This window comes from Cnephaeus nilssonii, assembly GCF_951640355.1.
Source record: "Cnephaeus nilssonii genome assembly, chromosome: 12".
Classification (NCBI taxonomy): domain Eukaryota; kingdom Metazoa; phylum Chordata; class Mammalia; order Chiroptera; family Vespertilionidae; genus Cnephaeus; species Cnephaeus nilssonii.
This window is the reverse complement of record NC_137083.1, coordinates 52943159-52956200: the sequence shown is the minus strand read 5'-3', so window position 1 is coordinate 52956200 and position 13042 is coordinate 52943159. Positions and strand designations below refer to the sequence as shown.

At 47.0% G+C, this 13042-nt stretch overlaps 1 protein-coding gene across 2 annotated transcripts in view; it reads right to left on the bottom strand.

Moving 5' to 3' along the window:
• Window positions 1-13042, bottom strand: part of DENND2A (DENN domain containing 2A) — a gene marked incomplete at its 5' end in the record, with an annotated part of 99814 nt that overhangs the window by 71892 nt on the left and 14880 nt on the right. The gene's annotated exons all lie outside the window — the stretch shown is intronic.

Below are 13042 nucleotides of genomic sequence, written 5' to 3'. Positions count from 1 at the left end.
AAGGCAGCAGCCTCGTGAAGTAGCAGTTTTTAAAATATATATACTTGAAAAAATATATATATATATATACATATATATATATATATGTGTACTAGAGGCCTGATGCACAAAATTCGTGCATGCGTAGGGTCCCTAGGCCTGGCCAGCAATCAGGACCAATCTGTGGGGTGACCAGTGGGGCGATGGGGGGGGGGGGGGCCCGCTGGCACCAGCCTTGGCTGGCCTGGGGCCTGTGGGCTGGGGGCAGCTCTGTTGAGCATCTGCCTCCTGTTGGTCGGTGCGCGTCATAGCTACTGGTCGCCACCGGTCATTCAGCCTTTCAGTCGATTTGCATATTAGGCTTTTATTATATATAAATATATACATATATATGTATATACAGTATACACACACACACACACACACACACACACACACACACACACGTAGATTTCAGAGAGAAAGGGAGAGGGAGATAGAAAACATCAATGATGAGAATCATTGGTTGGCTGCCTCCTGCATGCCCCCCACTGGGGATTGAGCCCCCAACCTGGGCATGTGCCCTGACTGGAAATCAAACCGTGACCTCCTGGTTCATAGGTTGACACTCAACCATGGAACCATGCCCAGCTGGGCAGAAGTAGCAGTTTTATAATGCTCTGATGCCTGACATCCAAATGAACTGAAGTAGCTGATTAAGATGTATGATTTCTATAGCAACTCCCTACAGCAATCTGTGTCTCTCATCGGGAGGATGAATGGATATTGCACCAGTGGATGTGGCTAGGAAGATGAGACCCACTGGAGAATGCCAAGCATGTAAAGCATGCGTGCCGCATGGCCAACCCGCTTGAGGGAGAGGAGGTAATGCTTGACCAGAAGTTCAAGGAGCACTGAACCTGCAGAGAAATTCTCTCCCAACTCCTTACATTTCCAAGATTCCTAACCCTTCTCCCAAAATGGTTTATCTGCCAGGTGACAGGATGGCTGTCCATGGTCCTGGCATTGGCATCCTTTGCCACCAAGAACTCAAAGCGCTAGGTTTCAAGACATGCATATAACTCTTGGGAAAATGAGAGGAAGGTCAGAGTGAGAAAGAGAAAAAGAAAAAGAGAATGAACATGGGCAGCAAATTAAAAAGAGAGAGTGTGCTCACTTTAGCAGCACATACACTAAAAGGAGGAGGTCAGGGACCAGTGTGTGTTTGGGAAGGAAATGGCACTCAGGCCTGCCCATGGAGCTCAGCTGTCCCCTTACCCAGCTACCCAGCACTCTGCATTCTGGGGTGTGTCAATGCTAAAAGCAAGCCTGGTTCTTTTTGTTGTTGTTAATCCTCACACAAGGATATTTTTCCCTTGTTTTTTTTTCTTAGAGAAAGTGACACATCCATTGGTTGCCTTCTGCATAGTGCCCCAACCAGGGCCAGGGATTGAGCCTGCAGTTGAGGTACCTGCCCTTGACTGAAATCGAACCCACAAACCTTCAGTCTGAGTGCCAACGCTCCAACCCCTGAGCCAAACTGGCCAGGGCAAGCCCAGTTCTTTAAAGAAGCTAGGCTCCAGGGCTCTCCCTTCTCATTATGGAGGAGAGCCCCAAAAGGCCGTTCAGGGACAGGAAGGAACTCATTGCCCTCTCACAATGCTCCGCAAAGCTTCTGGAGCCTCTCCATTTGGCTGGGCTGACAGACACTGCTCTTCTGTCCGGCATCTGGCAGAGGGCCCATCAGAGGACAAGGATAGGGGCCACTCCCCACCACCCGCCCGCCTCGTGTCTGCACTGTGTCTCCACGCAGACCAAACCACTGTGATGCAGCCTTGTTTCATATGGGCACCACTCACCCCGCCCATGCTCTTCTGTCAAGCTGGCCTCCCTTTCACTGGCACGATGCATAGGAGCCAGGACTGTGCCTGGGTCACATTCAGTCCTGCAATCCAGCTCTCTCCCCAAGGAAACAGTCTCCCTATAATTCCCAAGAAGCCATAGCTTTTCCAAAAGGGACAAAGCCCACTATGTCTAATGCACAGAGAACCACATATGCACTTTGAGGTTAAAGATCAAGAAACACTTTAGGGAACACTATGTAACCTATATGAATGTTCATCCACTGTGCTGTACAGCTGAAACTAATACAAAATAGTGCTGAATGCAAACTGTAATCAAACAATAAAATAATAAAAAATAGAAACACTTAAACAACATGGTACTTAAGTCAACTCGCTTTTCATTGGCAGTAATAACTTCCGGTACTAAAACCATGGTCTCAAGAGGAACAGCTGATACCATACCCTGAGAAGCAAGTTCAAGTGGGATTCAGGAGCTGAAACTCAGGGAACATGGAAGCCCATGCACTCAGATATCAGCCCACCAGCATTTCCGAATTCAGAGAGGAATGGAAAATACTCCTCCACAGAACTTTGACCCTTCCCTTTCTGTCTCGGATGTTAAAAGTCATTAATTAGGTGACAAGCCTAGCTAAATTTGCTTAGTCAGGAGTACTTTGTGACTTAAATTATGATAAACTTCAATATCACTTTATGGGTGTGGGATTGCAGAATGGATTGTTTCCCAACAACAATAACCTTCTTCCTATTAATTTTGAAACATTGCTATCAAAGTCACCAACAAAAAGTAGTTCAGATATTACTGCTTTAGAAATTGCTATAAAAACAATCTGGACATGGTTAAGCCATGGGGGAAGAGACTGATTTCCCCCAAATCTTAGAACAAAAACAGTGATTTAAATAAAAAGTGAAATATGGAAATGTTGATCAACTGATGAGTGGATTTTTAAAATATGGTATATCCATATATTGGAATATTATTCAACCATAAAAAGGAATGAAGTACTATTTCATACTACAACATGGGTGACCTTGAAAATATAGTAAGTGAAAAAGCCAGACACAAAAGGCCATATATCATAGTAATCCCATATACAGTATATGAAATATCCAGAATAGACAAACCCTAAACGCTAAATTTTATGGGAATTATATCTCAATTAAAAATACATTATAAATATATTCAATAAAAAATAAGAAATTTAGCCCTAGCTGGTGTGGGCTAGCAGTTAAGAGTGTTGGTCTATGGACCAAAGAGTTGATAGTTTGATTCCTAGTCACAGGCATGTACCTGGATTGCAGGTTTGATCTCCAGCTCTGGTGAGGGCAGGTGCGAGAGGCAACCAATCGTGTCTCTCTCGCATCAATGTTTCTCTCTCACTCTCTTTTTCTCTCTCCACCCCCTTCCTCCCTTCTAGTCTCTCTAGAAAAGCAATGAAAAAAATTAATAGAAAAAATATCCTCAGGTGAGAATTAGCAAAAAAAATTTTTTAGGCAGGGGAGAAGGTGGAGTAAAGAATAAACATACATAGTTATAACAATCCACTGCCCTTTAGTGCTCTAAAGTTAATATGTTATTTCTGAAATATATATAATGTGATTCATAAAATGGTCATACTGGATATACTGAATGAAAAATACAATTTGGCCCTAGCTGGTTTGGCTAAGTGGACAGAGCGCCGGCCTGCGGACTGAAGGGTCCCGGGTTCAATTCCAGTCAAGGGCACATGCCTGAGTTGTGGGCTCCGTCGCCAGTAGGGGGCCTGCAGGAGGCAGCTGATCAATGATTCTCTTATCATTGATGTTTCTCTCTCTCTCTCCCTCTCCCTCTCCCTCTGAAATCAATAAAAATATATTTTAAAAAAAGAAAAATAAATAAAAATAAAATTTGGATGATTATATACTAATAGCATTAAATTTTAAATGGTTTCTATTTGTGTGGCAAGTAAAGCTACAAGCTGTTCAGCTTTAATGATTCTAATAACTCTTAGCTTATCAGCTTATAAAGAACAGGCAACGAAATTGAGAATAAACCATAAAAATTACAGAACAAAAAATAATTTTCTCAACAGAAAAATAATTTTCTCAAGCATTGCTAGAAGGTGCTTATTTTCAGAAAATATAGAGAACAACAAAAAAAGCATGCAGTCACATAATACAGCTTTTGGTGTGTCTAACTGTTCATTCAGTGAAGCCCACTCCTGAACCTTTTGATGCCTCATTTTTATCATCTTCTTCAAACAAATAGATTTAAAAGGGTAAATTTTACAGTATGTGAATTATATCTCAATAAAGCTGTTGTTATTTTATCATCTTCAACAAATAAATTTTAAAAATTAAAATGAACTGCTGTCTTTTTTTTACATAATAGCTTTAATTTTTCAAATTTTGGAATATTTTAAAAAACAACCCAACTTTTTCACATTTGGAAGAAGATGGAGGACTCCGACCAGGTGAGGAACGAGAAGCCAAAGGCTATGTGCTGCTTCAAAGCCACACCCAGGGGACCTTGACTGGAGCAATAGCAGCCTGCACTCCTGGACCAAATCCTTAAACCACGCCTGCACAAAAACACCGCACACCACGGCTGGACATCAGGTCCTCAGTGCACCACCAGGCAGACAGCAGCGGAGTGAAGGTAATGACTTTTCTACTAACAACCACCAGTCTTCTTATTTCCAGGAGTTCTGCTTTGGAGCCAAGACAATTCCCCCATTAAATAAGAGTGCTCAAGAAATGCTGTCGAGTGAATGAACACATTCCATTTTCTTATACCTCACATGTCCATCAACAGATAACTGGATAAACAATCTGTGGTCTAGCCATACCATGGAATATTACTCAACCATTAAAAAGGAATGAAGGACTGACACATGCTACAGCATGGATAAACCTTGAAAACATCATGATGCATGAAAAAAATCAGTGACAAAAGATCACACATTGTATTCCATTTATATGAAATGCCCAGAATAGGCAAATCCAAAAAGTAGATTAGGGGTTTGGGAGTGGGAACAAGGAGTGACTGCTGATAGGTATGGGTTATTTTGTGGGGAGGAGAGTGATGAAAATGTTCCAAAATTAAACAGTGGTGATGGTTGCACTAAACAGTGAATATGCTAAAAAGAAAACCCACTTAATTGTACACCTTAAAAGGGTGAATTTTACAGTATATGAATTATCCTATATAATAAAAGCCTAATATGCTAAGTGTCCGTCTATTAGTTCGACTGTTTGACCAGTCGCTATGGCACACACTGACCACCAGCGGACAGACGCTACAACCGGTAGGTTAGCTTGCTGCTGGGGTCAGGCCAATCGGACATGACCTGGAGCCCTCCCGCAGTCCCTCCCCGGCCAGCTGGCCCTTATCGGGACTGGGGGAGACGGACCCGATTGGCCTGATCGGGACTGGGCGAGACAGGCCGGACATGCCCTGGAGCCCTCCTGCCGTCCATCCCCGGCCCCTATCGTGCACCGGTGGGGTCCCTCAGCCTGCACCCTCTCACAATCCTATCAGTGTCACCTCTCTGGTAAAACTTAGTGTGAATTTGCCATATATCATGAAATTATTAAAGTTGTGAAATATGCTAATACTGACAAAAGATGGCTTAAAATCTGAATTCTTGTAAATGTATTTTCTTTTATATAAAAAGTATTATTCCTTTTGTTTCTCTTGGGTACGTATAGCAGGTCACCAAACTATGTGAAGTCAGGTTCTAACTTCTTTCCCCTCCCAAATATTTTATTTTATTAAAAAAAATATTTTTATTGATTTCAGAGAGGAAGGGAGAGGGAGAGAGATAGAAACATCAAGGATGACGGGTGAGGCCGTGGGCCCCTGGATCCGGGTGAGCCTGGCCCCGGGTCCGGGTGAGGCCGTGGGCCCCTGGATCCGGGTGAGCCTGGGTCCCGGGTCCGGGTGAGGCCGTGGGCCCCTGGATCCGGGTGAGCCTGGCCCCGGGTCCGGGTGAGGCCGTGGGCCCCTGGATCCGGGTGAAGCCGTGCCCCTGGGTCCGGCCGAGACCAAACCAGAGGGAGTCGGACCTGCATTACCACCATTTGTCCACCATCCAGAGCTGAGGGGTCAGTGCCGACATGTACTCATAAGGAACTGGTGGACATTGATGTTGGGTCTCAAAAGAACTGTTGGTCCAGAAAGAAACTCACTATAGACTGATTCATTTGCCTGTCAGCATAACTATTATTGCTCGTCGCACATTCAATTCTTATAAGTATATCTCTAGTGACACATGATTTCGCTCATCTAGGGGAAATGATGAACAACATGGACTGATGAACAAGAACAGAACCAGAAACAAGGAGGCATCGATCGGACTATCGGGCCTCAGAGGGAGGATAGGGGAGGGTGGGGGGAGAAGGGAGAGATCAACCAAAGGTCTTGTGTGCATGCATAAGAGCCTAACCAATGGTTAAGTTCAACAGGGGGTTGGGGCATCCATGGGGAGGGGTGTGGGATGGGAATGGGGGGATGAGGACAAATATGTGACACCTTAATCAATAAAGAAATTAAAAAAAAAAAGAAAAGAAACATCAAGGATGAGACAGAATCATTGATCAGCTGCCTCCTGAACCACCCCCCTACTGGGGATTGAGCCCGCAACCCAGGCATGTGCCATTGACCAGAATCGAACCCCCGGGACCCTTCAGTCCACAGGCTGACGCTCTATTCACTGAGCCAAACCAGCTAGGGCCCTCCCAAATATTTTAACTTGTTCTTCCTTCTCTCTATTCTTGGCTAGGCCAGAAACCACTTCTTGTTTCTAATCACTACAAAAGTCAATGTCAATGCTCCTATCATTGTTCTGATAAGGAAATTAAAGCTCGGGGGGAGTTTAATTTCATACCACAACTCATGTCTGGCTCAGTGGTTGAGCATCAACCTATGAACCAGGAGGTCACAGCTCAATTCCCAGTCAGGGCATATGTCCGGGGTGTGGGCTCAATCCCCAGTAGGGGGGGTTCAGGAGGCAGCTGATCAATGATACTCTCTCATCCTTGATGTTTCTATCTCTCTCTCCCTCTCTCTTAAATCAATAAAAACAACCCAGCCACACCGGATGGGCAATAAAAAAATAGTTTAAAAAATTAAAATCCTCTTCTGCAGAGATCACCCTTTCATTCCCATTCAGAGAAATCTATCCTCATACCTCGTCATCAATTTTCCAATCATGATTCTCCTAAATCCCTGACCACCAGCCAAACCTGAATTACACATAAAAAACTACTGTAACAGAGGTCTGTTAGCAGAAAATAATCTCTGCAGTCTGTCCACTCCAACCCGACATCCCTTATGTAAATTACCTTCCACAGAATACTGTTATAATCTACTAGAGGCCCAGTGCATGAAAATTCATGCACTGGAGGGGGGGGGGTTCCTCAGCTCGGTCTGCCCCCTCTTGGGAGCCCTCAGGGGCAGGAGGCGACCTGGCGATCAGGGGAAGGCAACGCCATCACACCTCTACTGCTGCCACTACCAGCAGTGCAAGCCTCAGCCAGCCCTGGTTACCTGAGCCTCAGGCAGCCCTAGGCGACTGGACAGCTGCCATCCAAGGCTTGCCTGTGCCTTGGGCCCGCTCTGGGTGGCTGGACAGCTGCCATCCAAGGCTTGCCTGTGCCTTGGGCTGGCCCTGGGCAGCTGGGGAGCTGAGGGGATTGAGTGCTGCCATCTTGTGGCTGTGGGCACGGCCATCTTTGAGGGCGTGGCAGTCAATTAGCATATTCTTTCCTTATTGGCTGTGGATGCTGCCATCTTCGTGAGGGTATGGGGGTCAATTAGCATATTCCCTCTTTATTAGATAGGACTAGAGGCCTGGTGCACAAAACTCATGCACTGGGGGAGGAGGGTCCCTCAGCCCGGCCTGTGCCCTCTTGCAGTCCGGGACCCCTCGGGGGATGTAGCAGTGTGCCAAGCGGCAGGCAGCCAGGGAGGAGCCCGAATCAGGGCCGGGCGCCGCTTGCGTTCATCCTGGCCCGCTGCACCCGCTGCTGTGGAGTCAGGAGAGGCTCCCACCATGGCTGCGCTTGCCAGCCATGAGCCTGGCTTCTGGCTGAGCGGCGCTTCCCCTGTGGGAGTGCACTGACCACCAGGGGGCAGCTCCTGCTTTGAGCGTCTGCTCCCTGATGGTCAGTGCACAACATAGCGACTGGTCGTTCCGGTTGTTCCGCTGTAACGGTCGCTTAGGCTTTTATTATACAGGCTAGAGTCCCAATGTATGAATTCGTGCACAGGTGGGGTCCTTCAGCCTGGCCTGCAGGATCGGGCCAAAACCAGCTCTCTGACATCCCCCGAGGGGTCCCAGAATGTGAGAGGGCGCAGGTCAGGCCACGGGACCCCACTGGTGCATATTCAGGGACAGGGAGGGACGTGGGAGGTTGGCCAGCAGGAAGGGACCGTGGGAGGGCTCCAGGGCATGCCCATCTTGCTCAATCCTGATCAGCCGGACCCCAGCAGCAAGCTAACCTACCCGTCAGAGTGTCTGCCCCCTGGTGGTCAGTGCATGTCACAGCGAGTGGTTGAGTGGCCTTAGCATATCATTAGCATACTAGAGGCCAGGTGCACGAAATTGGTGCACTGGGTGGGGGGGGCGTGTCCCTCAGCCTGTCCTGTGCCCTATCGTAGTCTGGGACCCCTGGGGGAGAGCCGGCAGTCAGACATCCCTCTCGCAGTCCAGGATCCCTCTCGCAGTCCGGGACCCCTTGCTCCTTACCGCTCACCTGTTCACTGCTCCTTACTGCTAGGCTCGCTGCTCCTTAGTGCTGCCGTGGAGGTGGGAGAGGCTCCCGCCACCGCCACTGTGCTTACCAGCTGTGAGCCTGGCTTCTGGCTGAGCGGCGGTCCCCCTGTGGGAGCGCACAGACCGCCAGGGGGAAGCTCCTACATTGAGCATTTGCCCGGTGGTGGTCAGTGCGCATCACAGCAACCAGTTGTTCTGCCATTCAGTCGATTTGCATATTAGGGTTTTATTATATAGGATTACACTTTGATTGGTTGAACAGCCAACTGGTCGACCGGACACTTAGCACATTGGGCTTTTATTATATAGGACGGTGTTGCTTGCATAGACTTTTGGCCTGAATATTCCTTCTCCTTATGGTGGCCATTGTGTCTCTGCCCCACCGTCAGACAATGAAGCACAAACCACTGAATGAAAAGTAACCCTGGTTCTGTAAGATTACACTTCACTGATCTGCTGAATTTCTTTGGGGGGTCAAGCAACATGTGAAAAGGCAGAATCTGTGAACACAACTCGGGTAGACTTCTGAAAACTTCTACCAAGATGCTACTAGAAGCATAACAACCTTAAATACGTTTTATTTTAAAATCATTATAGGCTTGCAGAACAACTGAAAGAATAGTACAGAAAACTCATACACTTTTTATTCAAAATTTACCACCAAATTTTAACACTCTCTCTCAAAGACTGTTTTTAAAAGTTCTTTTGGATATTTAGGGGAAAATGAGTGCTATCCAGCCACTAGAAGCCTTCATGCTCATGAACCTAAAAGAAAACAGAATCTTACAAAGGCAGTTAACTGAAATAGGTAAGCACCCCCAGATCTAAAAGACAACTTAACCCTAACCCAATCCCATCCAGACCCACCCCCAGGACCTCCCAGGAGGTCAATGAATACTTTAAAACCAAACTGCCAAACTTGTGAAAATATCTAGGAAAACACTGAAAAATTAAAAAATGGAGAAGTGTGTGGGACAACTAGCCCTACCAGATGTGAAAAATACTATCAAGCCTCTAACGTTAAAACTGCCACAAGAATAGATAAATAGACCAGTGGAACAGAATAGAAAGTCTAGACATAGACTCAAGGACACATAGAACTTTATATATGATAAAGGTGACTTCTTAAATCACTAGGGCAAAGATGGACTTTCTAATCTAACAAATGGTGCTGGGGTTCCTGAATAGCCCAAAGGTGTTCAAGTAAGAGCATGCTGAAAGTCCGATGTATCTGCAGCCCTGGTGAACTGAGGATGATCTGGGTCTTTCTCAGAGCCAGGAAACCAGCTGCAGGCAAGAACTAGTTTGTAGCCCTGAGGGCTTAAGAGCAGCCCTGGAAGAATCTGACCAGGGCTCCTAAAGAGCTCCACCCACCCTCTGAACATGCTACCACTTGAAGAGTTTCAAAAGTCTGATTCCTGCCCTGGCCGGGTAGCTCATTGGTTGGAGTGTTGTCCTAATGCACCAAGGTTGCAGTTGGATCCCCAATCAGGGCACATGCAAGAATCTACCAGTGAGTGCACAAATAAGTGTAACAACAAATCGATATTTGTCTCTCTCCCTCCTTTCTAAAATAAACATTTTTTTAAGTGCTTAAAAATTTTTCTTTTAAGTCTGATTCTTTTTCTAGAGCTTAGAATATACTTGAATAGCCCCTGATTTCCATACTATACACATAATATAACACACAAAGGCCCTTCATCTCACCAATTTCAAAACGTAATTATTATTATCCTCCTTTGCCAGGTGAGAAGATCAAGGTTCAGCGACTTGCCCAGAATTACTGCGTTTAAGTAGTAGAATACGGAATCCAATTCTTATCTTTCTACTCCAAATTTTATATTCTGACCCTCAAACCTTGTTTTCTGCTCTTTCAGTACCTTCAACCAGAACCACCCTGGATCGACCCGTTCATAGGCCTGATGGAAGAATCTGCTACTCAATGATGCCAGGACCCCAGGGACAGTAACCTCGGAGTCTGACCCACAGGGGTCAGGCTCTTTGGGAGAGGCTGACTTTCTTCTAAGGGCAGCAAGCAGGAAATAGCTTTCATTCATGACCTTTGGGAAGGTCAGAGTAAAGAAATTAGCACTGTTGTGTTCTGTGATCCGTCAGGCATTGCATTAAGCACTTTACAAACAATCATAGAAATAATCTTTCTCCCAAGAGAAATGAAAATATGTCCACATATGTTCTTCTACAGTAACATTCATAGCAGCATTTATTCATAATGGCCATTAAGAAGTAATCCAAATGTCATCGACTGACGAATGGATAAACAAAATGTGATGTATCCATACAATGGAGTATTACTCAGCCATAACAAGAATGAAGTACTGATACACACTACCACATGTATGAACCTCGAAAACACTATGCTACGTGAACAGAAGCGAGTCCAAAAGTCCACATGTTGTATGAGTCCATTTATATAAAACGTCTAGAGCAGGGACCTCTGTAGAGACAGAAGGTGGGTTAGTGGTTGTTTAGGACAGAAAGGAATGGGGGTGCTACTGGCTAAGAAGTACGTGTTTCGCCCTGGCCAGCTTGGCTCCGTGGATGGAGCGGCCGCCTGCAGACGGAAGGGTCCCGGTTGGACTTCAGTCAAGGGCATGTACCTCAGTTAAAGGCTCAATCCCCCGCCTGGTCAGGGAGCACGTGGGAGGCAACCAATCAATGTGTCTCTCTCACATGTTTCTCTCTCTCCCCTTCCTTCCACTCTATAAGCGTCAATGGGAAAATATCCTCCGGCGAGGATGAACAACAACAACAAAAGAAGTACAGGTTTCTTCTTGGTGTGATGAAAAGGTTGTCAAATGGACTGGTGAGAGTGGCACAAGCCTATGAATATACTAAGAACTATCAAACTATCCACTTTAAATGGATGAATTTTTATGGTATGTGAATTATACCTCCTCAATAAAGCCAGGAAGGAAGGAAGGAAGGAAGGAAGGAAGGAAGGAAGGAAGGAAGGAAGGGAGGGAGGGAGGGAGGGAGGGAGGGAGGGAGGGAGGGAGGGAGGGAAGAAGGAAGGAAGGAAGGAAGGAAGGAAGGAAGGAAGGAAGGAAGGAAGGAAGGAAGGAAGGAAGGAAGGAAGGAAGGAAGGAAAGGGGAGGGGAGGAGAGAGTGAGGGAAAAAAGGAAAGAAGGGAGGGAGGGAAAGACAGGCGGGCAGGGAGGGTCCATCAGAGCACCTAGCACCATGTGCTGGGCACATAATAGGAAATCAATGTCACTTCACAGTCGAGGAGACTATTTGGTAATAGTATCACCGACATTTAAACCGCAATGCGTCCGCCCAAAGCCCTGGCTTTAGTAGTCCACCACGTCTGTCACTACACCTTTGTCAAAGCACTTAGCAAGCGATTCGAGGAAGCAGGACTCTTACGAACACGGTTGTTAGGGCAACTGAGCACAAAATGGTTAAAAAATATGCAAAAAACAGACCAGCAGCAGAAGATACTGCCGGCAGCAGCAGAGCTTGCCTACCTCACAGGGAGGCCCCTCTTTCTGCAAACTGCCCCGTCTCTCAGCCCCGGCTCACTGGAACCGCGCCGCCATGATTGGACTATGATCCCACCCCCAGCCGCAGCTGATTGGTCCAAGAGGCGGCCTAACTCAAGTCGGACCTATCAGATGCCGCCCCAGGAGGTTTGTTCATGGGCGTGGCCGGAAGGGAACCAGCAGACCGCGCAGGGAGGCAGCCATTTGCCACCCTGTGGGCTGAGTCCCCGAGAGCGCGGCCGTGGGGGAGAATGATGAGGTGGGAAGATGGCCGTGTACCCCTGGATCCAGTCCCCGCTTGAGGCCAGGCTGCATTCCTGCCCACGGTTCCACAGGATACCTTCACGCCCTTGTTTGCTTAAGCAACCAAAAGAATCCCCACTAACACAGGCTGTCACGTTCAATTTCTGTTAAATTACCTTCCTCAAGCGGAAAAGGAAAGCGGTTGTGTGAGTTTTAAACATGCGTCTGCATCCATTCGGCTGAAGCTGGGCAAACTTTAGCTACTGAGGGACGCCCCCGCGCCTCCCTTGGGTTTGCCTCCAGGCCGGCTTGGGCGGCTGGGTGTGAGCTGGTCATTCCCATCACTGCACTGAGGGCCAGGAGAGCAGCAGTCATCAGTCCCCTTGCCTCTCCAAGGTGACTCTTCACAACATGGGCTGCTGGGAACATCTGAAGTCTTAGCGAGGCCGATGCCATGAGACTTCACCTTTCCAAGGACCCTAACAGCAGCTGACAAGCATCTGCTGAACCCTTGGATGAAGGTAAAGAGGACATGGCATTGGAAGAAGGTGTGCACTTCCCTCCTTTCCCAATAAAATCCCACTAAAAACCTCTGGCCTTACCCGGCCAGTATTGCTCAATGGTTAAGCCCTGACTTATGAATGATTCACTTCCCGGTCAGGGGACATGCCGGGGTTGCAGGCTTGATCCCCAGTGGGGGGCGTGCAGGAGGCAGCCA